At 44.0% G+C, this 27,874-nt stretch overlaps 1 long non-coding RNA gene across 3 annotated transcripts; it reads left to right on the forward strand.

Annotated features, from left to right (window-relative positions):
- The first annotated feature begins 1,097 nt into the window (after positions 1–1,097).
- LOC308585259 lies at positions 1,098–27,874 on the forward strand. Of its 3 annotated transcripts, XR_014007205.1 has the most exons (5): positions 7,846–8,239; positions 10,419–10,530; positions 13,426–13,538; positions 27,361–27,489; positions 27,624–27,874. It is a non-coding gene; the product is annotated as an uncharacterized lncRNA (long non-coding RNA). The 3 variants fall into 3 exon arrangements; XR_014007204.1 differs by lacking the exons at positions 27,361–27,489; positions 27,624–27,874 and adding an exon at positions 1,098–1,168 and having other exon boundaries at positions 8,142–8,239; positions 13,426–13,799; XR_014007206.1 differs by lacking the exons at positions 27,361–27,489; positions 27,624–27,874 and having other exon boundaries at positions 13,426–13,799.

The raw sequence follows: 27,874 nt of genomic DNA on the forward strand, positions 1-27,874 counted from the left end.
AGTAACAACAACAACAAAACCAAAAAAAAACCTCTGCAAGCCAATCACAGAAAAGGACAATAAAAATTCTACTCAGCTGCTTTGTGGCAACCAGTTAAACTCACAATGCCTACCAGGGGTGGGAGCTGAATGCTATACTTAGAAAGGAAGAGGAGGTGGGGTGGTCAGCCTGGCCTTAAATATCTATGAAACTGAAAGTGGTTCTATGCCAGTCCTGTGGTCCCCAAGCAAACACACTTGCACCCAGACTTCTTTCTGAGCCAGGCAGAGAGGCTACATTCTCAGGAATCACTTTCATACAGAGGTGCCAATTTCTAGAACACACAAAAATGAGTGGATTCTAAACAACAGTAAAAAAAAAATAGTTAAGGAAAATGTTGCTTTCAAAGTCAGGAACAGGTAAACTACTTTAAAATCAGACATTCAATTTAATCTGAAAGGAAAGCAAATCTATCAACGTCTTTTGGACTTGCAGTAGAGCCTGGAGCAGCATTTCAGTTTAATCTCTTTAGGTGTCCTCTGAAAGTTTGGGTTTGTCTTTCTTTAAATGCACATCAGCTGTAATGTGGCTATCAGTTACTCCATTCCAGAATAGTTTACAAGCATGCCTTGGGCATGAGTCATGAGAAAGCAGGGTATTAATATTTATAATAAATTCCACCAAAGTAGCTTGTCAGTTTATCTTGCACATTATTTCAATTACAAAACTCAGTGGAGCAAGTTACACCGCAAATCCTTTTCTGGAATAAATCCAGGCATTTCACTACAGCTACTCATGAGTAAATATTTGAGCTATTTAAAGAAAGAAAAAAGTCCATGGATGTCTGATTAATGGGCTTTTCACAACCCACATTGCGACTGCATATCACTTGTCCTGTGGCTAACATCCTCTTGTACTTTCTCAATTGTCTTGTCTTACAGATCTAACAATCTAAGTCAGAGTTGCAAAACCCAAATCACTCTGAGAACCATGACATTTTGATTAAATCCTAAGGCTACAGGCCTATGCATGTCTACTCAAAAGTGGGTCCCATTTAGTTTATTGGGACGTGCTCAGGGAAGTTGTGTGCAGAATTGTAACGTAAAGTAGGAAAGCATTTCTGACATATTTTTAACCCAATGCTCTATTTTTTTATCCTATTCTTTGTTAACCTGTCCCACCCTGCCTGTAAGATTTCCTCTGTACTCTGTGCTATCATTAGGTAATTTTGGACTCTGGGATTAATGATCTTACAGATGCTCCCACTTTAAATGGTAAAGCGTGTTCTCACTAAAAGAGAGCACGTGTTGCGGATGGGGCCAGCCTAAGCACCCTTTTAGTTGCCAGCCACTTGATCCAAAGGGACTTGGATCAGATTGGTGGCTGGTGTTGCTGGGGTAAAATCGATGTTGCCAATTTAGGGGTGGGACCAGAGGTTATTTAAGCTAAGCCCGTAGAATGTTCCTTTCTCTTTTGCTGTGGACACCGGATCAGTACCGGAGTGATTGCAGCAGGAGATTTGGTTGTATACTCTCCCCTTTTCCTCGTGATTTTCCCTTTTTTCCTCTTCCTTCCCTTATCAGTTACTGCTCTTATTCTGCCTTAGTTCATTTGCTTTCTATAAATCTATTATTACTGTTATTATTATTAGTTAATTTTATTTTATTTTCTTCCCTGTGTCTTTGTCTGACTGGGGGGGGGTGGGCTCCTGGTCCCAGGCAGCCTACGGCCCGATTCTCGGCCGAGCCTTTTACGGGCCAGGGGCTAGGCCTCCCTCCCGGCCCGCCCTCTGCATAGGCCCTTGGGCCCAGTGGTTTGGCGGCCTCGCCGGGCCTAGTAAGGGCCCGTAAATTTCTTCCATTCCCCCCCCCATTCTCCCGCCCCTCTGCGGGTGCCGCCGGGGATCCTCGGGGGACGCGGGCTCCTCCGGGCCCTCTCCGCCTGGGGAGCGGGGGTTCCGTTCCCGCCCGCCCGCTCGCCCGCCTGCGGGCTCCCGGCCGGGGTACCGGCCTCGGATCGCGGCGCGGCGGCGGAGCCGCCATCGGGTGCCGCTCCCCGCCCTGCCGGGCGCGCTTGGGTCGGGGGACTGAGGGCAGGTGGCCTACCTTCACGGGGTGGGCCTCCCGGGCTCCTTTCGCCGGCGCGGCGGTTGGTCGTGCCTTTCACTCCCCTGGGGCTGCGCTGCCGCCGCGATCCCCTGTGGTGGGCCGGAGGCTCGGCGCGCCCGCCTCTTCAGCGGGCCTGTGGCGCTTTCAGCGCCTGGGGCGATAATTCCAGCCCTGTCCGCTGTTGGTCCTTGGGTGCTGGTGCTTTGGGCGGCCGGTGGCCTCCCATTTGGTGGCAAAATTGGCGGGAGCGCCATTTTGCCTTCCCTTCTCGGGCCACGTGGCGGCCTCTGGTGGCCAGGACGTGCAAGAGCAGGCCTGGACTGCTTGAGGGGGAGCCTCTGGGGCTGAGTTGGCCTGGTGTAGGCTCAATTTAAACTCAGGTGGTGGCCTCTAGTGGCCGTTCTGGTAATTGCAGGGTTCTTTAACTACCTGCTTACTGTTGATGGTGTGGCTGTTCATTTAGCCACTTGTTTGGTGCTACCTTAATATAATAATTAGCGTTTGAATTCACAGTACTTGCAGCCGTATATATTTATTCTATTTTAATTTTATCTTATTTTATTTAATTTTATTTTATTTACTTATTGTTATTTAGCTTTAATTGCGGCTATATATATATATTGCCTGTTGATTGGATATTTCTTTGTTTTGCCAATATCAGGAATGGCTCCAAAGAAAGCGACTGCGAGACCTGGACTCGCACGTACTTCAAAGCGCCCTATTAAAGGCCCATCTCAGGCTTTACGTTCACCTGAACCCAGCCAGACACTGAGCCGTTTGCAATCCATGGTCACTGGTTTGGTGGGTGACCCAGTCGCACTGGCGCGGGTCGAAGCTGAGATGGAAGGCTTGGTGCAACGCTACGCGTCGCCTTCAACCTCCTCTGCGCAACCAACGCATCCAGGGGTCGCTTCTTCTTCAGTGTCTTCGGCTAGTGAGGCAGAGGGAGAACCTTTAGCGTCTGGGTCCTTCTTACCTGCCACGCAACCGGCGCAGTCCCCGGTCTTACCAGTGTCGCAGGTTGCTGCGCCAAGGGGTCGGGGCCTTGCCAGGGGAGGGGCCAGGAGGAGGGCACCGGTGCGAGGTCAGGCGGTGCGGGGTTCACCCGCTCGGCCCCTTCTAGCTGGCAGTCCGATTCCGGGTCCCTCACAGGTTGTTTCTTTCCAGTCTGTTGCAGGCACTGTTCAGCAAGATGATTTATCGGAATCTTCAGTGGAGGACAGCCTTCTGCCACCGCCGAGGTCCTCTTCAGGCGGGCACCGCCGCCGCAAAAAGAGCTCCAAGAAACGCGCTAAAAGGAGACGGAAGGATACTTCATCTTCCTCTTCAGGTACTACCTCACAGAGTTCCAGCAGTGATGAGGAAGCTTCCTTGAAGCTTTATTGGGGCTTTGGCGAGACCTCGGGGCTCCCTAAGTGGGTTTGGGAGCGGAGGGCAAATTCCCACAGGGCAAAATATGGGGCGGTGCAGGAGTGTCGCGAAGGGGTCTTGGTGCCTGACGTAAAAGTCTCCACCAACTCAGCTAGGGACCTTATTCCCGGTGCCCACTTGTCTACCAAATTGCGCTCCAGGATTTTAAACGGTAGATACGTAGATATATTCAGCCTAGCTCCTCCAATCGATGGTCAGGAGCCTTTGGATAAAGGCTTTGCTGCCTCAAAAAAGCGGGTGGTGGTTGCTAAGGCTGATAGGACTTTTGAGCGTTGGCTAGATAGTTTCCAAGTCTTTGCCGGCGTCGTTTCAGCAGCCTACCCTAGAAGGTCTTTGCACTTATGGGTGTATCTCTCTATAGTCCGTTCGGCCTTCACGATGGCCGGAGAATCGGCTGCGCTGTCCTATGATCAGAATTTTAGACGTAGAGCGGCCAAGATTCCCACGGCTCGCTGGGATTGGAAAGACTTGGATGTTTGGACCACTTATGTGGCCCCACGTATTGATAAAAAAGTCCCTGAGCCGCAGAAGTTTAAGATCCTCCCTCAAAGGGCGGGTCGTAAGTCGTTCTGTTGGGACTTCAATAAGGGTGCGTGTCAGCGCCAACCTTGTAGGTACTTGCATTTGTGCGACAAGTGCTCTGGGAATCATTCAGCGTCAGGGTGTTCTGTGGGACGGCGTCCCTTTCGTAAAGGAGGGGGCTCCCAGCAGCCCCCAAAAGTTGCTCCCCAGGTTCCAGCTCCGGGAGCCGGAAAATAGTGCCCTATCTACATTGGCGTATACCCCGGTGCGGCTTCAGCCGTTGCTGTCTTTATTAGAATTGTACCCTGACAAGGAATCAGCGTCTTATTTGCGCGATGGTTTTTCTTTAGGTTTTAGGATCCCAGTAGCATCAAACCCTGTAGCAGGCATCCCTGTTAACCAGAAATCCATTAAGGACATGCCGGAAGTGGCGCGTAAGAAGATCAAAAAGGAACTGGCTTTACATCGTATGGCCGGCCCCTTTTCTGTTCCCCCTTTCCCCAACTTGCATGTTTCACCTTTAGGTATAGTTCCTAAAAAAGCCCCGGGGGAATTTCGCCTCATTCATAATCTCTCTCATCCTAGAGGCACGTCAGTAAATGACGTGATTCCCCCGGAGCTTTGTTCGGTGAAATATGCTTCTCTTGATCATGCGATCAAGATGATTCGGAAGTTTGGGACTGGTGCCCTTTTGGCCAAGTGCGACATTGAGTCGGCATTTCGGCTGCTTCCGATCCATCCCGATGATTTCTGGCTGCTTGGTTTTCAGTTTGAAGGTGGTTTCTATGTTGATAAGGCCATGCCCATGGGCTGCTCAGTGGCCTGTGCAGCATTCGAGCGTTTTAGCTCATTCTTGGAATGGGCCTTGCGTTATAGGACTGGAATGGGCGGGGTCACTCATTATCTTGATGATTTTTTATTGGCTTCCGCGAATGATACAGGGGACTGCGTAGCATTGCTGCAGTCCTTTGCCTCCTTGACGGAAGAGCTGGGCGTGCCACTGGCAGCTGAGAAGACGGAAGGCCCCTCCACTCAGCTGACTTATTTGGGTATCTGGTTGGATACCGTGGCTCAAACCTCCAGCCTGCCGGCAGACAAGATTACCGCCTTGAAGAGGGTCATTGAGGAACTCCTCCCCTTGAAGAAGGTCACATTGCGGCAGCTGCAGTCGTTGTTAGGTCATTTGAATTTTGCGTGCAGAGTTGTTGCCCCCGGGAGGCCGTTCTGCTCCCGCTTGGCTAGGCTCACCTCAGGATTGAGGGCTCCGCAGCACAGGGTGCGCCTTTCCTCTCAGGTGCAAGCTGACCTTCGTGTCTGGTTGGAATTTCTTGAGGATTTTAACGGAGTGTCCTTGTGGCAGGATACCTTGAACCTCCACAATGATTTCCAGGTGCACTCTGATGCAGCGGGTTCCCTCGGGTTCGGCTTGTTTTGGGACGGGAGATGGTGCGCTGAACGGTGGCCTCCTGCTTGGCGTGGGGAAGCTATAACTCGGGACCTAACTTTTCTTGAGTTTTTTCCCATTGTAGTGGCCGTGCACTTGTGGGTTGAGCATTTCAAGGACCATCGAGTTTGTTTCTGGTCTGATAACCAGGCAGTGGTGAATATACTAGCCAAGCAGTCTTCACGATCGCCTAGGGTATCAGCCCTGCTCCGGGCTTTCGTTCTACATTGTTTGCGCTTTAACATTGTTTTTTCTGCTCGCTTTGTGCCGGGTGTATCTAACGAGATTGCCGATGCTCTGTCCCGTTTTCAGATGGAGCGATTCAGATCCCTGGCGCCAGTGGCTCGAGAACGTCCGGAAATTTTCCCGGATCATCTCTGGAACCTTGGCAGCACTTAGTTTTACAGGGAGTAGCTGCATCTGTTGCCCCCTCTACTCTTAGGTCCTACAAGAAGGCCTGGGCTGACTTTTTATTATTTAATGGTCAGTTGGTGGGGGAGGTTACTGCCCCCCCTTCCACTTCTCAGGTGCTCAAGTACCTTGCGCATCTATTCCAAATGCGACGGGCCGTTAGGACGCTGCGGCTCCATTCGGCAGCGATCTCCTTTTTTAGCAGGGCCTATTTTAACAAGGATCCATGTGGAAAGTTTGTAGTGCGCAGAGCTTTGGAGGGGTGGGGGCGACTCACCCCTTCGCGGGCTGTGCCCAGAAGGCCCATCACATTTGAGTTGCTGGGTCAGATGCATAAAAAATTACGTGGCATCTGTTGGTCCAGGTTTGAGGCTCGACTATTTTCCGCAGCCTTCTCATTAGCTTTCTTTGGGGCCCTGAGAGTGGGTGAGCTGGTCCTTGAGCCCATGCGGGATGGAGGTTCCAGGGGCTTGCTGTTGCAGGACGTGAGCGTGTCTTCGACCGACCTGCAGATTCATATTAGGAATTCAAAGACGGATCAGCTGGGCAGGGGAGCAGTCGTTAGGTTATCAGCAACTGGGGAAGCCGGGCCTTGTCCGGTAAGGGACCTCAGGAAGTACCTGGCCGTGCGGCCTGTGGGTGAAGGGGCCCTGTTCATACATGAAAATGGGCACCCACTGGTGAGGCACCAATTCACTAAAGTGTTGCGTAAATCTGTGGCAGCATGTGGCCTTGTGGCAGCGGAGTTTGCTCCTCATTCCTTCCGGATTGGTGCCGCAACGACAGCTGCGCATTGGGGTTTATCTGCAAAACGGATAAAGGACATGGGCAGGTGGAGGTCGGATGCGTTTAAAACGTATGTGCGGAAGTGATGTGGTTTGTGTACTTACATTTCCGTTTTAACCCTAGGTCCGGGCACTATCCATATCTGGATAGTGGGGCACAGTATTGTGCACTGGGCTGCTGTCAGAGCTCGCCAGTCTGGATTGGGAGATGGCCTGGGCCTACCGCAGCACGTACGGGTGTCCTGGATCTCCAGAAGGGGGATGCTGTGGAAGGAATTCTTACCACTCATGCAAAGGCGTGTCCTCTTGGTTGGTCCACCTGCGGCGATCATGGTGCAGCTCGGGGAAAATGATCTGGTTTCCTCTTCTTGCTATGGGCTGCGTACTGCTATTGTACAAGATCTTAAGGATCTAGCGGCTATGGTTCCCAATTCCACATTGATTTGGTCACAGTTGCTGCAACGCCGCATTTGGCGTGGTAGTCCCAGCCCTCAGACTGCCGAACGCTCAAGGAAGCGGATTAATTCCGCGGCAGGCAAGCTAGTGGTGGGCTTGGGCGGATTCGTCATTCCTCACCCTCTAATTTCGTTCAGGGCTGCAGAATTCTATAGGGCCGATGGGGTTCATCTTTCCTCAGTTGGGAATGATGTGTGGCTGGATTCAGTAGTGGCCAAGTTGAGAGGGTGGTTTGATTTGTGAATGGTTGGCGGCGAGCATAAGGGCTCGGGTGGCGGTTAGGCATTGGTTAAATTGGTTGGTGGAGGGGTATGGATAGGCTGGGCCTGCCCCTCCAATGATGATGCTGCATGGGAATTCCGTTAAAGGAATTCTGGGGCTTACCATCCCCTTGTCCAAACCCCTGGAATCGGGTGCGGGCCGTGTAAGACCCCAAGGAGCATGCGGGGAGGAACTGAAGGGTCTGTGACGCAGCCCCAGTTGCCCTGATCTTGTTCCTCCACACTGACTCTCGCTGGAATCCGGGAGTCAGTGCTATCCCCCAAGGCGGGGGGGGATAGATAGTCATACCAATGCCTAAGCAACCATTCACAATTTGTATACAATAAAGTTGTGGCCAAAATCATGCCAAAAACCTTAAACAAAAATTATGTGTAATGTGTGAGTTATTTGGGAAGGGTGTTTGGGGGGACCTCAGCACGCAACTGTATTACTTCAAAATGTGGTAAACTGGCCCAGCTGCATTTAGGGCTCCCCAATATGCAGGGTGGAGCCCTGGACTTTTCCTCTAAAGTCCTATTCTGATGGCGCCACTGTCAGAACCCCTTAGTGGACTCTTTTATTCATAGTTCTCTCTGCACTGCCATTTCTGCTATCTCTTTTATCTGTTGCCTTTTAATTCCTCTCACACTCAAGCTCTCTGCCTGCATCAACACATGCTTTTCTGTGCTCCCACTTCTCATCTCTTGGATTGCCTTACCAGCATCTGGTGATTTGATTTTCAGACATTAGCAAGTGATACAGTGCCTACCTCCATGATGAAAAGCTTCACCTGTTGATTCCTACATGCCAAGCTGCAGTTAGAAGAACGTCAGATACCCGTGTCAGTCTGCTTGCTTGTGTTTCTGGCCAGTTGACTATTACCACTATTACTTCTCTTTTCTTCCATTAGTCCCGTCAGTTACGGGCAGCCCTCTGAAGATGACGCAGGAGTGGACTCGGTAAACCAAGCTATTTCACACACACACCAAAGATGGGGGAAATAGCTCCAGTTTTTCCTTGCTGAATTCCAGATTCAGAGTTCTCTAATTCCTCTACAAAACCTTAACCCCGTCCCTTTAAGTTGTTGTTTTTATGATGCTGTATTTTGGGCACCACTGAAAAAAGGCCTATAAATGAACTAAATGAACTAAACTTTACTGAGAGTAGCAATAATTGTAGCAGAGATTGCCCCCAATGGTCTGTTAAAAAGTCAGGTAGACAACTGCAGTAGGTCTGCAGGCCTTATGTTCTGCAGGCCTCATTTGAGATAATGGAGACAAATCATTCAAATGTGAAATGGGAGGAAATGACATTTGGACTTTCATTTTTCACAGAGCTGTTTTACTAATTGATGAATTGCCAACATCCATCTGGGTGGATGTTTCTGTTCCTTTAAGAGGGCAACTGGGGGGGGGGGTTAGCAGATATAAATAATCTCATTCACTTTATAGCTACTATTAGCTTCATAAACTAATAGAAAAATTGCAGTTTATAAGTTCCATGCTGCCTCTGCTCTCATTGTCCCAAACATGCACACATATGAACACATGCACACACAATCCAATGGTCCAACTGTGTGAATGATGGATTGTTTTTACCCTGATGGGAAAAAGGGAGGAACTACAGAGAGATGTAATCTGTGTTGTGGCAATTTCAGGGGAATTTAAAGCCTCTCTTCCCACCATGTATGGTCCCAGTCTGGATCAGAGAGCCCTTTGCTGGCTATTTACTTCCAACAACAATGTGCAATTTCCTAGTTGCATGAATAACATCATGTTGTATTCATCCCTCAGTTGCAATACTAGACAGTATCTTTCTTGCTTGTGCTGTGTATGTTCCATGTCAAACCACTAGCAGGTTCCAGTTTGTCCCTGTTTGTTAGCTGAGACCAGGCAAGCAAGCAACTCAACAAGCAACTAAGCAGTAATATCACAGTTGGGTCTACCTCCCAAATCCATGAAATGGGGCCAACAGAATTAGCAAGGTATCCACAGGGATGGGGAACTTGGGGCCCTCCAGATGTTGTTTGACTACATCTCCTATCACCACTGACCATTGGGTTGTGCTAGCTAGGGATGATGAGAGCTGTACTTCTACAACATCTGGAGGGCCACAGGTTTCCCATCCCTGCATTAAAGGGAAGTTTGTGGATTGCTAAGCATACAAAGTGTTTTAAGGTTGGGATTGGAATAATGGTAACAGTTCTATTGCCAAACTGAAGAAGACCAAAAAGTAGTGCTGTTCACTTGACCAGAAGTGGGGGGACCTTTCTAGTCCAAGGACTGCATCACCTCATGGCAAACCTTCTAGATGCTGCAGTAGAAAGCAGGGCCAGAGGCAAAAGAGGAAATGGCCAGAGGCAAAAATGGAGAGTAGTGGATGTTACATGCTTGTACAGTTGCCCCCACCCCACATCTCTCCACCCAGGCAAGCAAGGGGCAAGTTCACACTTCAAAGACACATTCCAGCACTTGAGGGAGGCACAGCACAAAGCCAGTGAGAGATACGGCCTGGGGAGATTCCTGGGGGCATTTGGCTTTGCTTTCTTCAGTTGTGGGGACACTGAGAGAATCTCCCAGAAAAAAGGCTGGAAGATCCCCAAATACAGTATATAGTGTACTCCCTCCCTCTCAGCTTTTGATGGCATCTTCTCCTCTGCACCACAGGAGCTCAGGGGAGGTGGACACAGATAGGCAGAGCTGCAGATCTATGTGGCAATGATACAAGATTTTAAAATGTGATGAGTATAAAAAAAGGCTTGCATATTCCTTTCCGTTTCTTTTGGCATCACCTGAGGCTTGAGGCTTCTCACTCCAGCGAACCGCTGGGGACACAAATCCTGATGGCAGTGCTTGACAGCTATGAATATTTCCACATAGCTTATAGATGCATGAGAAGATGTGGGTTGGGCATGTTCTGAGGAAGCTGCCTTTGGTTATTTGTAGATGGGAAAAAAGACTTTAAATTGGCCTAATGAAAACAACCTTTAAGGTCTGAAATAATAATGTGCTTGTGCTCAGATTTTCAGAATTTGCCTGACTGTTGAGATACACAAACAGACAGGGAGAAAGGCTGCACACACAGAGGAAAATATTGTCATGGCGAAATGGAATGTCTGAACACCTAAAGTAGGTAATTGAACAATGTTATGGTCACCCTTTTTGCAAAGCATCATACTGAGAAAATATTAGCTGGGCAGCTAAGCCACAGGGCATTTTTAAAATAATTCTGTTTATTAAGAGATTTTCCTCCTTTGTATTACAGAAGTGAAGTAATAGAGGAAGAAAAGAAACTACATTTCTTCCAAATCCTTTATGAGATTCCCTCCACCTTCAGGCAATTTACATGAAGAGTGGAAAACCCCAAAGCCACTTTTGATCTTTTATTTAATTTGTTGCTCTCAAATGCCCTAGATAAGTTTAATTCTGTTCCCACATACCATGATAAATCTGCAGAAAACCACCTGCATTTCAAGGAGGCATCTTTTCTTTCATTGCAAACCTTATATTAAGAATCTCTGCTACTATTTCAGTTACACTAGAGACTGGGGATCTGTCAAGTTCAGTTTCTTATTTTTCCAAAATCATATTCAGACTATTTATTTATTTATCATTTATTTATTACATTTGTACACCGCTCTGCATCACAGGACAGTTCACAACATAAAAATGCAAAATGTTTCTTGGTCAGTTCTGGGAACCACCCTGAGATCTTTGGGTGGCGTGGCGCTGAGAGTCGATCGCTACCTCGGTTGAGCGAAGCCGCGAGCCATGACTGGAGAGCGCTGACTTCCTTCCTTGAAATTCGGACTGAAAAGAATAACCCGTGAGTAAGACGGAATTGGATTTTAAGAATATTATCCCGTGAATTTGAGACGACCGGGGGGTGTGCTAAAAGGAAGTCCGCACCCCCCCTTCTGCAGACGATCTAAAGCAACGACTTAAGAACTAAGCTGGAGAGCCTACCCTTTGTGGGGTGAGTTAAAAAAGATTTTAACTTCCAAGATTTGGCAAAAAGAAATTTTGAGCTGGAGAGTGGAGTTTTGGAAGCTTTCTTTCTGTTGTAAACAACCCCCCCTCCCGGGCCCGGGAGCGTCCTGTTTTTGAGCTTGTGGAAGAGGTGCGGAGTTTGACAGCTGTCAAAGCTGTCAAACGGACAGTTTAGAGTGGAAAAATTTGTTATTTAAGATTCCTCTGGACTAAAATGAGTTACAACTGAACTAAAATTGTTGGAAACAAAGTAATAACAATAAGTTAGAGGATTGTTGGAGAAAGATTACCAAGTAGCCAGATTCCCTCTAGGGGGAACTCTGTGAAACTACAATGGCTGTGGATGGAAAGTTACTAGTGGAAATCGAAAGAATGTTTCATTTTGTGGGAATCTTACAAGAGCAGAGTCTGGCTATGAATAAACAACTTATGACCTTGACTTCTGGAACAAGCAGCTCTGCTGAATGTATTGAGGACCTGAATGAGAAAGAATCCACAGCTGAATTGGAAATGATATCAAAAGAAGTGGAAGAGACTAAACAAGAAAAAGAGGAAATAAAGTTGGAAAGCACCAACCAGGAGCTGACATCTGTGGAATATAAGCAAGGAGACTTTTGGATCATATCTACCACAAATCTGCGAAAGATGCAAAAGAAGAAGGAGGAGGCCCCGGGAGTTTATGGAATACAGGAATTTAAAATAAAGAAATATGATTGGGGCCTCCACTTTGACTTTGACTCTGAAGATGCAGGCCTTGTGGAAATTTTCCAGCAGCTGTTTCCAAATGCCCTTGTGGGAAGAGAATATGGTTGGATGGTGATAGAACTCTTTCGAGATCCGACGACCGACATAAAGGACTACCAACAAGACCGGCGGAGAGGGACTGAAAGAGACTTGAAAGCCTCGGACGTGAGGAACCCAGGCTAAGAATTGCTATTTTGGACATGTATTGGGGAAGGGACGAGAACCGGGGATGGGAGGGAGGGAAGAATAGAATTTTAAAAACACTCAAGACCTTTGGGTTTAGTTAATATGACCTTTATTTAAGACAAAATGGGAAATCGATGGGAGGGAATTTGAGTCCAACTTAGAAAAATTTATTTTTTTTTATTTTTTTTTATGAAAGAGGTAATATTAAGATGGTTAAGAGGAGAAATACCAATTTGCTGACATAATTCTGGGAATTGGGATGCATGAAGGGGGGTGGGGGGAAGTCAGGGAACAAGGTTAGGAAAGTAGGATTTTCTGAAATTATACATGTTTTTGTCTTTTGTCTTTTTTGTGTGTATTTTGTCTTTATAAAAGGTGAAAAACCAATAATTTTTTTTTAAAAAAAATAAGAAAACGAAAAACTCCTTTGTCTAGCGAGTTTTTCGTCTTCCGAGGCGTTCGTCTTGCGGGGTACCACTGTATTAGTTTTAATCTTCAAGGAAGTGGCTGTTTGAGAGCTATAGCAACCTTCTTCAATGGTGCTAGGAACCTGCTTTCAAAGAGGTTTGCTCTCTCCAGATCAGCTGATTGGTACTGACAAGGAAACCTGCTTGTAAAGGAACAATTCAGAGCACCTTTTAAAATCCTGATTGTTCCTTCCTCACTGTTTCTATACTTGCCCCACACTTGACATCATATATAAAATCAGGCATGAGGCAGGTGGGTATGGTTTGTGGGAAATAGCCTTGCGAGCCACACCAGGCCCATTGAGTCCGACAGGGCCAGACGTTCCTCAGCCCTGTGGTGTCTAAGGTTGTAGCATTATTCCAGAATACCACAGTTCCATAGTAACACAAATTCTGTATCATGCCACAGCTATATAATGCAACAAAGGGGAATTAATAGCAATAGCTTAGCAATGTGTATTAATCTCATTGCACTGCTCACAAGGGAAAAAATTGGATTGTTGTTGCTGTCCTTCCTGTTACAGTGTGTTTTCTTTTAAAAACTCTGTTCCAGCTCAAGTGCACACTTTTTGCTTAGAGTTAAACCACCAAGAGCTTGACAGGTAAGAACGAGCAGGTGAACTCCTGACCTTTTCTTTCAGTGACCTGAGGAGCTGCAGAAAACAAAACTCAAAACCTGGTGCTCATCTAATTGGAAACCAGCTGAAGAGGCAACCGATCTCCAGCAGTCATCACACCCTAGTCAACTAATTAGGTGCATGACTCTATGTCAGGGTAAAAAAACAAAAGGCTTGGTCTAGCCCATTTGCTGTTCTTGTTCAGTGTTAATTCTCTATAGAAAAACAAGTGCATAGCCTTCCTTAATGTATCTCCTGGCCTGAGGTTGAAAGCCTTGACCTAACATTGTCTTTGTGACTGGACAGATTAGCAACCTGACTATTGCACTCCTGTGAACCCTAATCATTAAAAACACAATTCAAAGCTCTGTTTTCCTGAAGCTGCAGGATTTCCTAAATGTTTTGTTTGTATATTTTTAGTTGCTTCCTGTTGTTAGGTGTTATTTAATGACATGGCTGCATGTTCTGATGAATGCTGTAGGAATAACAACTGTTTAACTATTTGTTCATTTTAAACCACAAAGTGGACTGTTTGAGTTCTCGCTGTCCCCCCTGCTGCTCTTTGCCATGGCCACAAGCCCTTCCTTTATTATATGGCTAGTTGTTTCTCCAGCATATATCTTCTATTCAGTAGGACCTTTATTCTCCTGATCACAAAGGGAGTAGAATCCGTTCGACCTGAGAATCCAAACCCCACAAGGAGGAACTGTGATGATTTGGCCTCCCATCTTGAGTGATAGGAGCTTCCTAGGTGCCCCGCAATCAAACATGCTTTTGAAGAGCAGCTCTATGCTAGACTACATGTCACAGTCACCAAATGAATCAGTGCCCCCATGACAAGTTCTCTGCCCCCCTCAGTAACATTTTGACATTTATGAGCACTTAAAACCTGAAGTGCTGTCCACAGGCTGTGAATATCCCTGGTTCCAAAGCACACTAATTTGATTTCATAGAAGGAACACTGAAGGAAATCGCCATGGGCCACCTGGCACATTGGGAAATGTATTTAGAAATGTCCTGTGGAAGTGTTGCAAAGCAGCAGCATTTCTCTTCTTCCCAGAATTGACAAAGAAACACCAGGGCACCGAGCCTGCAATTTTATTTTCTAAGTTATAATGTATAAAGAAAACCACAACTTGAGTATACTTTTGGTCACCTGTAACAAAGGAAAAAAATAAGGTGCTATGCTTGAAGGTCTAATCATGCTGTCCTGACAAAATGTTTCCTCTGAACGTATGTCTGGAGCTTTTTGCTTCCGATGGCGGGTAACAAAAATAGGCTGATGGGAGGAAGAGGCAAGTCATGTCTGGTTCTGATGCTGAAAAGTCAGAATTTGAACTAAACTTAGAAGTGCCACACAGAGTTGGCAGAATTTGGAAGAAGCCTTAGAAGGACAAACTGCATGTTCATGGGCAAAGGGAGTTATATATTCAATCTGGATGGATTTCCTGCTGTTCCCCTACAGTCCCCAGGTGGGTTACACCATTAAAACAACTTGCAATCACATTGACCAATGTGGTGGCTAGTGATGATGCTGGCTGGAGATGATGGGAGTTCTATCTCTGTATAGAGCAGGCATAGGCAAACTTGGCCCTCCAGATGTTTTGGGACTACAACTCCCATCATCCCTAGCTAACAGGACCAGTGGTCGGGGATGATGGGAGTTGTAGTCCCAAAACATCTGGAGGGCTGAGTTTGCCTATGCCTGGTATAGAGGCTTTCTACACCAATGAAAGGAGGTACAGGCAGAAATGGAGCAGTTAGTGCTGTAAGTACATTTCTGAAGACTAATATTGAGTAATAGCTGCTTTTTACTTATACCACACATTTTTAACTGATCACCCCAAAAAGGTAAGCATTTCTCATAGACTGAGCAGTTCCCACTATTGATTTTCTGTTGGTATTAAAAACAACAACAACCCACAATTAAAAAAAAAATCATTCCTAAAAGTGAGGGCTACACAGTCATCATGACAATTATGATAATAAGAAACCAACAGCAGCGGAATAATTAAATCAAGAGAACATATTGTCTTTGTTAATTAGTTGCCGGTTATAAATCTAAAGCTGTGTTTCTATGCGTGTTTAAGTAGAGAGAAAAAAATCACACACCAAATGAGGGTTTGCTTATATGTTCCAATAGTTACCCATCATGTTAGTGTAGCAGCACCTACAGTTTGGGACTCTTTGCCCATTGACACCTGGCAGGTGTGTTTGCTGTGCTTTTCTCAGTGCCTGCTTGAAAGACTTTTGCTTAGGCCAACCTGTATGGACAGGTGGGTGCGGACATGTTTAAATCTATGTTACCATTAATTTTAATTATCGTTAAATGTTTTTAACCATTTTCCTGACAATTTCAACATTTACTGTTAAACCACCTCAGAGGTTTTATTACAATCAGGCAACATATAAATTTTAAATCAAATGAATAACACATATCAGGTAAGGGCCATCGCTCAGCAGCAGGTCATCCGCTTTAGATGCAGCAGTTCTTGGGTTCAATCCCCAGCGAATCCAGGTAGACTCTACGTGGGGCTGCCCTTGAGACTGACCCAGAAATTCTAGAGGGTGCAGAATGCCGTGGCGAAACTCCTTATGGGGTCCTTGCCGTGGGATCACATTCACCCGGTGCTATACCAGCTGCACTAGCTCCCAGTGGAGTACAGGATCAGGTTTAAGGTGCTGGTTTTAACCTTTAAAGCCCTATATGGCCTAGGACCCTTGTACCTATGGGACCACCTCTCCTGGCATGTCCCACAGAGGACCTTACAGTCTTCAAATAAAACATCTTGGAGATCCCAGGCCACAGGGAAGTTAGGCTGGCCTCAACCAAAGCCAGGGCTTTTTCGGCCGTGGCCCCGATCTGGTGGAATGCTCTGTCACAAGAGACTAGGGCCCTGCGGGACTTGACATCTTTCCGCAGGGCCTGCAAGACAGAGCTGTTCCACCAGGCCTTTGGCCAGGGCACAGCCTGACTCCCTCCTTTGGCAATCTTCACAGAACTCTAGCCCAATTGCCATTAATTTGATTCTGAATTGATTTTAGAATGTATTTCAATTAATTGATTGTGATTTTTGTGTAAACTGTGTTATTTTACTGTTGTTAGTCGCTCTAAGCCCGGCTTCAGCTGGGGAGGGTGGGATATAAATAAAATAAAATAATAATAATAATAATAATAATAATAATAATAATAATAATAATAATAATAATAATATAGCTGGGAAAGACTCCTGCTTGAAAACTCCGGGAGCTGATCCAGCTAGTGTAGACCAGTGTTTCTAGCTGTTTCCAGACTACAGTTCCCATCATCCTTGATCAGTGGTCTTGCTAGCTAGGGATGATGGGAGTTGTAGTCCAAAAACGACTTGGAGACCCAAGTTTGGGAAACACTGGTGTAGACATTACTGAGCTAGAAGGACCAATGGATCTGACTCTGTATCAACCAGTTTCCAGCTGCTACAATGAGTGAGATATTCATCTCTTTGGGTGCATCCTTGAGAAAACAATAGATCTTATTTTGTACTAAAAGTAGTGGAGAGATCAGTTCCACATGAGAAGTGAATGACATAAAATTAGCAAGATCAGATGCCAGGGGCTAAATCAACACAATTAGATGGATGGGACTAAAAGGTCAGTGCATTTCAAAAGGTTGATATTTATGTTATGCTTTCCTGTTGATGGTCTTTGAATGTGCTTTTGCTGCTGTCTATTTTTACACTTACATTGTTTTAGTCTGCTGGTCTGTTTTCTCTCGCTCTGATCATTTTTAGAATTATTCTGTTTTAGATGATGTTTCTTATTATTTTGTTATTTGTAATGTTATAGATGTTGCAAGGCTGTGGAAGGCAGCCTTTGAATGTGGCAAATAATAAGTAAATAAAGCAACTGGGTGGCAAATACACAGCACAAACTTGCCTATCTGAAGAACAGAATTTGCTAAATTTCAGGAGAGATTGGTTCATTCTATCTTCTACCTCACCCTTCGCTGCACAGCAGAGAGCATCCACATTCTTCTCAGCTTTGAGGTTTCCCCCTGACAGGGATACTGTCAATAGTTGCTTCTGACACCACTTGGATAGACATATTGAGATGCTCCTTGCTTGTGCAGCTTCCACACAAATAGTGGAGGCTTGCAGAGGTTTTCAGAACTGTGCAGAAAGACACCTTGGCCCCATCCTGACCTTTTCCAGCATGGCAGATCAGGAGGTTGATTTGCTCTGTTAGACTCCTCTCCGTCATTCCATATGGAGCTATATTCTGCCTCTCTTTTCTCTCTTCTCTATCTGTGAAGTTTATGGTCTAGGTAACACATAGGTGGGTTAATGTGTGCATTCCATTATTAACCCTTTCTATTCTGTATGCTTCAGCAGTGGCATTTCAAGCTGCAAAACCATTTTGTTCCTTCAGAAATCATTTTATGTTGGTGTGTGATCACCTTCTTCCCATATTTTTTTGTGCGCTCTCTCTCTCTCTCTCTCTCTCTCTCTCTCTCTCTCACACACACACACACACACAATTGCTGCAAAGTTGTGGTTATTGCTAAAGCAGGAAAGCTAATACTGCTTCCATATTGGGCAGTTCTATGCTTTCCAAAGTTAGCCAGGTATCCTTAGCCAATGCAGTTCTGTCTGTGTGTTCCCAATGGGCTCCAGTCAAGATCCCAAGAGTAGTATTGCGAATCCCTCCCAAATTAGCTTCTCTGCCACTACAAGTGCAAGACGTGTGCAGGCACGCTAGCAAACCTGACAACAGAAGGGAACACAAAGTTGTGAATCCTAACCAGCCAGAATGTTGTTTTCTCAGCTAGTATCAGGAATTCAAGGATGTGAAGCTCAAAACAAAACAAAACAGTAGACTTATGTTAAACATCAGCGATATTTGTAGTATAGTATACATGTATGTGCTATGAACTTAATAATTTCCTTCGTATATCTGACCAAAGACCATCTGTTCCAGTATTATATTTCAGCTGTAGCTAGATCCAGAGGGAAACTTAGAATGGATACCCCATTTTTTGTTCTAGCACCTGGTGCCCAGATTTAAGCTGTTAATAGCCATTGACAGGCATTCTCCATGAATGGGTCTAATTCGTTTGCTGGGGGCATGTAAGGAAACTGACACTGAGGACAGTGCGGAATCTGAAGTTATGGTGTGTATCTCCCTACCTGTGCAATGCAGGGATGGGAAACCTGAAGCCCTGCACTTCTTGTTGGACTACAAGTATCATCATTCCTAACTACAGTGGTACCTCGGGTTAAGTACTTAATTCTGGAGGTCCGTTCTTAACCTGTAACCATTCTTAACCTGACGGCCTCCCGCTGAGCTAATGGGGCCTCCTGCTGCTGCCGCATGATTTCTGTTCTCATACTGAAGCAAAGTTCTTAACCCAAGGTACTATTTCTGGGTTAGCGGAGTCTGTAACCTGAAGCATGTGTAACCTGAAACGTCTGTAACCCGAGGTACCACTGTATTGGAGATGGTGGTTTGTGCTGATGAGAAGTTTAATGTTCCCCATCCCTGATATAATGAAATAGGCTGCTTAGGAAGTGCCTCAATAAGCTTTAATCAGTTAGCAAGTCAGGGATGGACCACCTCTGGGAAGGGTTTTTCCATCTCCCCATCCCTAGAGTGATCTACCATCAACCGTTCTAGTCTGAGTAAATGTTGGTTCCGTACAACTCAATGTGATTTAATGTTTCTTGTAAGCTACCTCCTTATAAGTATTGTAAGCTGGACAGAGTATACTAGTAGGATCTGTCATGGTATCAGATCGGATCAGAATGGCAAGGTGGATGCAAACTTTTCTCATGGTGCATACTTTTTCCCATAATTATATGAAGCTGGAAATATCATTAAAGCTTTCACCATTTAATGAAGGATCTCTTGTTTCAATAGCTTCAGGGAGCAGCTGTCCATGGGAAAGAGTAATTACTTTTAGTGAACCTACTACTGGTGACCAGCGAGTGAGTCTATCCAATCGCTAGAATCTACCTAGTAACCGTGTTGGAACTGAAGGTAACTCTTATGTAACAATGGCAGTCACATAAAGCGAGCTCACCCAGCAATGGCAGGGGTTGGGTCAAGTGACATTTGGCAAGCTTAATCAGTGTCTCATTGATTATTTCATCAAGAAAACTTTGCTCACACTGCAACTAGATTATGATGGGTGCACTATGAAAATACTTGTGATGGATTCCAGAGTTTATTGGAGCAAAAACTGACATAAATGCAATATAGGGACCATTTTCAATGTACCTAAATGGCTGTGTGATTTTCAATCATGTCTTGCTCCCACAGCTGTCTCTGTTTAATAATATTAATCATTTCTATAGGACTTTCCAATGTACAATGTGCTGTACAGTTTTTTTATCACATTTCTCATTGTCCTGCCCTGAGGAAATATTTGAACCTGGATCTCTCACATCAGAACTCAATAAACTACCCACCACAACATATAGGCCAACATATAGAAAGTAACAAATGAATGAGTTGAGTACCTAAATTAACCAGTGAGGTCCACATAGCCACCTGTGGGAATAGGTGTTCTTTATCATGCCACCTGTCCTGGGCAGTAGCTCATGTCCCAACCTAGAAGAGGAGGAGCCTGACAGATCAGAGTGACCAGCATCAAATGCCACGAAACAGCTAGACCAGGGGTAACCCTGCAGATGCTGCTGCACTGAAACTCCCTTCAACAGCTGACAGCTAGTCATGTAGTTTAGTCAAGGTTTTAGCATTGTTTAAATGTCCATATAAGCCAGGGCTCCAAGCAAATTTTCCTATCCACCACCCTACCAATTTCGCATTCTGGCAGTTTGGCAACCTGATGAGGATGCAAATCATTCCTTCAGAATATTTTGATTTCTTTTCTTTTTTTTGCCCCCTTTGTGAGCTTGGGTCAAGTGTAGAAACCTCCTTGTGTTCAACTGTTAGTACACATCAGGTTCATCATTGCTCAGTCCACTGTTTCTCACTCTCTCACTCATCCCCTCATCATTCCATTCACTCATAAGCAACAGTACATCACAAATAACACCACCTGTCCACAGAAATCAGATTGGATAAGCACAGAGGGAATATAATAATTTGCTTTTTCTGAAAAGCATGCCCACTCAGAAGTCTCATTAAGTTCAATGGAGCTTACACCCAGGTAAGTGGGCACAAGACTGCCACCATCAATCCTTTCTGGAACTGTATTGAAGCAGGAATGTGTGTTTTTATTTTCTTCCCCCTTTTCTTTGACCTTGAGTTTCTTTCTTTAAAGAGATCAACCCAGTTCCCTATAACCCAGTTCATTATAAACTGGGGAAATCTAGCTTGTTTCATGTGGGTTTTCTGTTTGTTTTTGCATTGATGGTTGAGGCTGCAAACACAGAGTGCGGTTTATTCTTATTACATGTCTGGTATATTGCTTTGTATAGGAGGTTTCCATACTATCTGGAAGATAATGTCTGTGGTGGGGCAGGGAGATGGAGGGCATAGAAAGTTGTTTCACAGCAGCTACACATCAACTTTCTAGTTCCAATGTCCATTGAAGAAAGAATTAAACATGTGCAAGTTTTCTCCAAATTTGTGTCTTTGGGTCTGGGCCTCATATCTTTTAAGTAATGGGCCTGGCTGCAAAAACTGGGCAGAAAGAGAATTCTCATCTCTTTTGCAATCCAATTGTAACCCTATGCTAAAAATTATGTTATGTAGGACTGCTGAAGATGCAAACAAAAATAACAGGCTGTCCTTATCATTAGCTAGGATAAGATGACAGTTTTCTGGTACCATTTAAGAGTAGCAAACTGTCAATTATTTGGCTTGTTATAATAGCATAATAATATTTTTCCATCACTGGAGGTACTGATGCCCATCTGTTGTCATTTGGATTTTCTGCTTAGGGCACTGATATATCTGTGACAGGATTTAGTTTAGTTACTAGCCACCATAAAACATGTTTACCTTACAAGGAACTGTATCCGTAGCAAGCAGCAACATAGTGTGGAGTTGTAATTTCTTCATGCTGCTCTTCTTATAATGTAGTAATTATCACTCATTACCAATTTCCAACACAGTTCTGGAGAGGGTCACAGTGAACATGCATACATTTTGCAAAGGCATGGGGTGTAACATGCCGTGTTTTTCTTACCTTGGAATATTGATTGCCTTACTGTAATGTATGTTGGAGCCCTAATAAGAAAAGGAGGGTGGGGAAGCAAACTTGGATGGTCTAGAGCAGTTTATTAGTAAGGCTGAGGGGAAATAATGAAGCAGAGCAGAAATAATTACAGTTAGCACATATTTAATTGATGTGAGAATGATAAGTAACACTGTGAATATTTGGACAGATTTGTTAAAGTGTCTGGCACAGTTTCTCAACTCTCCAGTAGGGCTTTAAATAAGACATTTAAATGGAAGCCTGCATTTTTAACCCATTGTAAACAAAGAAAAAATGCAGAAGTTGGGAGGGGAGTCTCAGAAAAGTCCCTGTAACACTGCAGCATTTAGAATGCATTTCTTGGATCTTGCCTGTGTCTACTGCATTTGTAAGGACTTCCTATGTCAGCAACATGTAGCCATGCACTGTCAGTAGCGGGTGCTGAGAAATTGAGCACAGTTTACTAAGAGTGCCTGCAGGCTGTCACTATCTTTTGGGATGAATTCAAGCGCATGCCAGAAATTAAAGTTTTCTGCAATTAAAGTGGACTAAAGGGCTTTGTTACCCTAGCACAACCTTTCTTTTTATCAAGGTTTCCCACTTTGACCTTGCAGAGAAATATTTGAAGTCAATTTGTTCAGGACCCTTTTTGTGGGGTTTCAGACATGTGGTTTATATATATACAGTTATGAACAGTATGACCTTAAAATTCTTATAACAAGCAGTATATAAATACTGTATATAAGTATGCTCCTAAAATTGTTAATGGTTTAGAGATATACTCTTGTGAGGCCTGCAGGTATCTGCTGTGTACACTCTGATACGATTTGCTTTGACTTGATGTGTGAAGAGGACTCTTCTGTACAAAACCCCCCAGAAATTTCAAATGTAAGGTAATGTCTATTCTCATAACAACCTGTCTATGCACTGAAGTCATCTTTAGAGGCTCTCATCCAGATGCCCCTGTCATCTATGTGAGACCACCTTGCACGTTTTTGCTTGTGCATAATACTTTGACCACAACTGTGTTTCAACATGGCTGTCTTTCTATAACAGAGTTGCAAATATTTTGGAGGTTACATAAACATAATCAAAGTAATGGTGAAGGTTTCACTTATACACTAACAGAATGATAAAAGTGTCACATCAGAGAGATAAAGACAACACAAGCTGGGGGGGAAAGCTCCATTCATATTTTTTAAAACATAAACAGAACAACTCAGTTTTACAATTTCACTCTAAAATTCTGGCTAAAGTGGCAGTGAGCAAAATATCGTTTGCAAAGGAAATACCTACATTTCAGAGTACAAAACAGTAATTCTACATGTCTTTCACAGTCTTTGATGAAAGGGATTATACATACATATATATTTCTTCAAAAGTGTTGCAATGTCCATTTCATGCTAAGGCAACTTTCACCACTATAACATAATTATAGTAGAACAAGAAATCCCTTATTGATGCCAAGATCTCATTTAAGTGTTTACATGTTTCCCAGTTAGATTGCACCTTGTATTTGATCTGGCTTTTGTTGTGGTTACTGATAGTTATCCTATCTCACTAATGCGTTTACTGAAATCTCATTACTGGAAGTGCATTTGTAAGAAAGCTAGGGAAGAAGGCATAAGCCCCTTGATTTGTACAGACAGCAAGTGTGACAAACAACTTTGAGCACAAAGGGATAGATCCAGAAAAAAGAGGTCTAAAATGCTATGCCCCAAAATGCTTGCATGGAGTAGGATAGCCATTTGTTGTCCTACTTTGCAGAGTACAATCTCCCATTTGTGACAGGACAGTCCTCTGTTTGAAGAAGTCCTCTATTTGAAGAGCTATCTAGATCACTCCAAAGGCAAAGAACCCTGAGGAGGAGGATTCTCTTCTGAAGTTGTTCACCGATAGCTACCTCATGGACAAGAGGCTGAGCAAGCAGTCAGTTCACTTAGTCACAGTCTTTCTCACAATGGCATGTATGTCTATTTAAAGTACAGTGGTACCTCAGGTTACATAAGCTTCAGGTTACAGACTCTGAACCCAGAAATAGTGCTTCAGGTTAAGAACTTTGCTTCAGGATAAGAATAGAAATCATGCTCTGGTGGCGTGGCAGCAGCAGGAGGCCCCATTAGCTAAAGTGGTGCTTCAGGTTAAGAACAGTTTCAGGTTAATAACAAACCTCTGGAACGAATTAAGTACTTAACCTGAGGTACCACTGTATAGCAATTATTTCTAAATTATCTCCACATCTGAATTAGCAACTGCAGATATTATAAAAATTGGTGTGCCCTCCTTCATCCCTCATTTTGATGGTGGCCACCTTACTTCTATGCCAGATGGGGAATGGGTTACAATGAACTACCCCTGAGGATAGGTGAGGAGTTTTGAAGCTGAGATTAAGTTTACTATTTTCATTTCTGGCACAACTATACAGAGCTGTTGTGGTTTTTAAACAATATTTTAATCTTACAGCCAACTACTGATAGCATCAGCATTGGATTACATCTCGTTTGCAAGAAGAAATTATCTCGCTTACAACAGGCAAAGCTGTTTCAAAGCAAAACCCCTTCTCAAAGTGTTATTCTGCTTTCATTTCTCACTTGTGTGGTCTCCTCACATACGCCCCAAAGGGTGAGGTCAGCATTATGTGAAATTTACATGGTTAATGAACCTTTTACAAAAGCAAATGAAACAAAGCAATCACAAGCTGCTCACAGCTGAAAGCAAAACCATATAAGTGGGAATACCAATAAGTAAGATATAAGGGCCAACCATTTTCCTTTGAAAAGCACGCTGGAAATGTTTTGGGAACATTTGTTTGTACTAAAGAATTAACTATTTTTTCCTGAAAAGAAGGACTGGAAAAGCTGTGTTGAGAATAGGGATGTTGGAAGGCATCAATTTCCATTCTGCCCTGTTTCGGGGGGAGGGGAACCAATCATATTCACCAGAATCAGGACACTGGAGGAATAAGCAAACATCAGCAATTTCTGCTCCTATTTCCCCTGGAATTATCCAACATCCGAAGTTGGGAAGAGAAGCAAGATGAGAAGTTATTAGTTTAAATCTTTCAGAGTCTTTTTTTCCTGTGATAAAATGTTCTTTTTTCCAGTCCCAGGGTAGAACAGAGTAAACTCTAGTTAGTGGTCAGAAATGGCAAAGGACGCAGGAAGTGGCCGGGGGGTTGAGAAGATACTTTCATTTCCCTTTTGACTGGAATACAGCAATGGCATAAATACCCAAATTCCTTAATATCTCCAGTGATGATTCTGCCCAGGCAGGTTTGAACATAGACTGTCTTAGTAAACATGTTAACTTTTCTTTTTCAGTTTTTTAAATAGGATTTTCTTATAAAAACTCCTCTGAAACTGAAATGGGATTATTGTTTTTCATCAACCCAAGACAATGGCAGCTCAACGGCAGCTGGATGTTAATATTTCATGTGGTGACTTTCATTCAGACCTGTCTCAACAGCATAATTGCATTTTGTCACCAATGTTGGAAATAACGCTTATTAAACCTGGGGTGATGGCCACAGAGGGCCTTTCCACTATGTTTCAGAAACATCTGACTTTAAAGTTGAGTTAAGAATTTAGTATTTAACCTTTCTTCTGTTCCTTTGTTGTTGTTGTTCTTTTTTTACTGGGGGGAGGCTGACTTGCTAAGGATAGACTAATAGGTTCAGAAGCATTAAAAAGTGAGTTGAACCTTTCACCAAGGCATGAAACTGTTTTGACATGCAAAATAAAATATGAGTAATTGGTTTCGACTACTTTTTGGGGGCTTTTTAATTAACACTGGTCCAGGTTTCTTCAAGAAAAAGCTTTAGACAGTCTTCTTCCTCCCCCACAAATGATGCTTCTTATCCTGTTTCTGCAGACTACAAGGAGTCAGTCAATTTTGATTTCTGTGACATTACAGGGCTGGGGAAGGGGAGAAAGAAGAGGGGAAACAGTTGTGGATGTTCATACATTCATGCTGTATTACTGAGACAAGGTAGAAAATTAACCTTCCCCCCATTATGAAAGTAGAACAAAATGTGATCCAATGGAGCTGCTTAATAATACACCAGTGAAAGTAGAAGAGGAGTCAAGTCTTCTGGTCCCTTATTGTATGCTTTGGTTTCTCCTTGGGTGTCAAATGCACACTTTCAAAGAAGACAAAAAGGCTGCTGGTGGTGTGGATGAGTGACTCACAACAAGAACTGTAGGGCAGCTATTTATTTTAAGTGTGCTTTCTTCACTTTTCTTGAAAGCAAACCGAAAAAGCTAACAATAAAAAGTATTAATGAAGAAAAACCAAGAAAGCAGTAAAAAGCACTTAATAAAGCAATACCACCACCCCAAAAATCCATTCCATTTCATTTACTGGTGTCCATTTCTAGGACTGCCAGTTGTAGCAGGAGCTAAGCAATAAAGTTCTAGCAAAGGCTCAGTAGCCAATGAGAAGTTTATATCCTCCCTCCTTTGCTTGGTCATCTGCTGGATCACTGATGGTAGCAGATTCTTCTCCCGCCTCTCAAGCAGACCTTTCTTCTTGAGGAGATCCCTGATGAGGAATGTTGTTGTTGTTGTTGTTAATATGCCACCCATCTGACTGGGTTGCCCCAGCCACTCTGGGTGGCTTCCAACAAAATATTAAAACACAAGACTCCTGGCATCCATGCAAGTGCACCTCTGTCACCTCTGGGCTTTCCACCAGTTCCACTGGCACTTTTGCTCTTGAGGACAGAGAAGGTGGAGAACGAGGGGTCAAGGTAGGACTTGAGATAGGGTCCAAGACCTTCCACATCTACATTTATTTTGCACAGATTTAATTTCTGTGCTTTGAATATTCTGTTTGCCTCCCCCACGCTTTCATACAATGGGATGAACAGTTTTCCTTTATTGTTTTCTACCCTTCCATGTAGTCGCTTAGTAAAAAGGAAATCTCCATGGATCTGGCTGAGTGCCAGCCTTCCCTGTGCATCTCAGCCCCCATGCCCGGTTAGCTGTGAAGGTCACTACATCACAAATGGTGATTTGACAACCCTTCTTTCATGTTCTGAATCCATGGGAAATGGCAAAATGTCATTGAGACAATTGTTAGCACAATGAATCATTGTCTTTTGAGTTCAGATGCTTTTGAACTCAAAGGCAAATCAAATCTCGGATGAAATTTCTTGTGAAAGACCTCAGAAAACCACAATGGAAAGGGTATCTGAGCAGCTTTTGACAAGCAGAGGATCCTCCTCTCTAAAACATGTAAGACTTCCTTCTAAGGAGCAAAGCTGCCCTTTTCTTCCACAGAATCATTAACCGTTCATGAAAAGCTAACTACTATGAACTCTGGTACAAGTTGTGAAGAATCTGAAGGTGTGTTTCAAATGTATGTTAACACATCACGTTGGCTAAAGTGTCATACATCAGTTTGAAGACTATTTTAGTTTTATAATGGCTTGTTCTTATAACCTAGATTCTGTTTCTGAAAGTTGATGCTATTACTGCTTGTCTTTCTGCCACCTTTCAGATTATCCATTGCCACCTACAGAACTGACTACTTGGCTGCCTTTTGCCACTTAAATTTATCTGACACAAAAAACTGAAATGGGGGAAGGAGAGAAAAGGGAACTGTGATGGAAATGCCAGTGACAGATTAACAATAAGTGATATGTATGCCATTCCCTATCATTTCCAGAAACAGGTCCTGCTGAATTCAGTGGGGCTTACTCCCAAGTAATTTATTTAACACTCCTGTCCAAAACATACAATTTGGGTGTAAATCCAGTTATTCAACTTATTTTCATAAAAGCATATAAGAATGATTATCTCTTTATCCCTTGTTAGGGAGACTGTAGTGACTTGCAGCACTACCAGTTAGGTTTATCTATGTGGATCAACTTGCCAAGGGGTATATAATGCCTGTCTGTCCATGCCCATGAATCTACAAGAACTGTGGGTGACCCCCTACAAAAAGTAATTATATTCCATTTTGTTATATATTGCATTCATCATTATATATTTATATTTATTGTTTCTGCAATCTGTATCTGGAAAATTGGTGTGTCGGCTCCCTAAATAAGCATTAATAATCTCTTCTCTCATTAAAGAACCTTAACTTCAGGCATACTTGAGTTCTCCAAGGACAGCAGAAAAGAAAATTGATCATCTTTTCTTCAAACAAGGTTCAATTGCCATAAAATTGGAACTGGGGGGGGGGGGGAGGGAATCTCTGCACTATAGAAATATAATTGTGCTTGGAGAATTTTCAAAATGACTTCTTGGAAACATATGAAACAAGTTAAATTATCTGCTTCGTTTGCACTGTTTACATGAGGGGGGGAATTACAAAACACTCGAC

The sequence above is a fragment of the Podarcis bocagei genome (assembly GCF_964188305.1).
Source record: "Podarcis bocagei genome assembly, chromosome: 1".
Classification (NCBI taxonomy): Eukaryota; Metazoa; Chordata; class Lepidosauria; order Squamata; family Lacertidae; genus Podarcis; species Podarcis bocagei.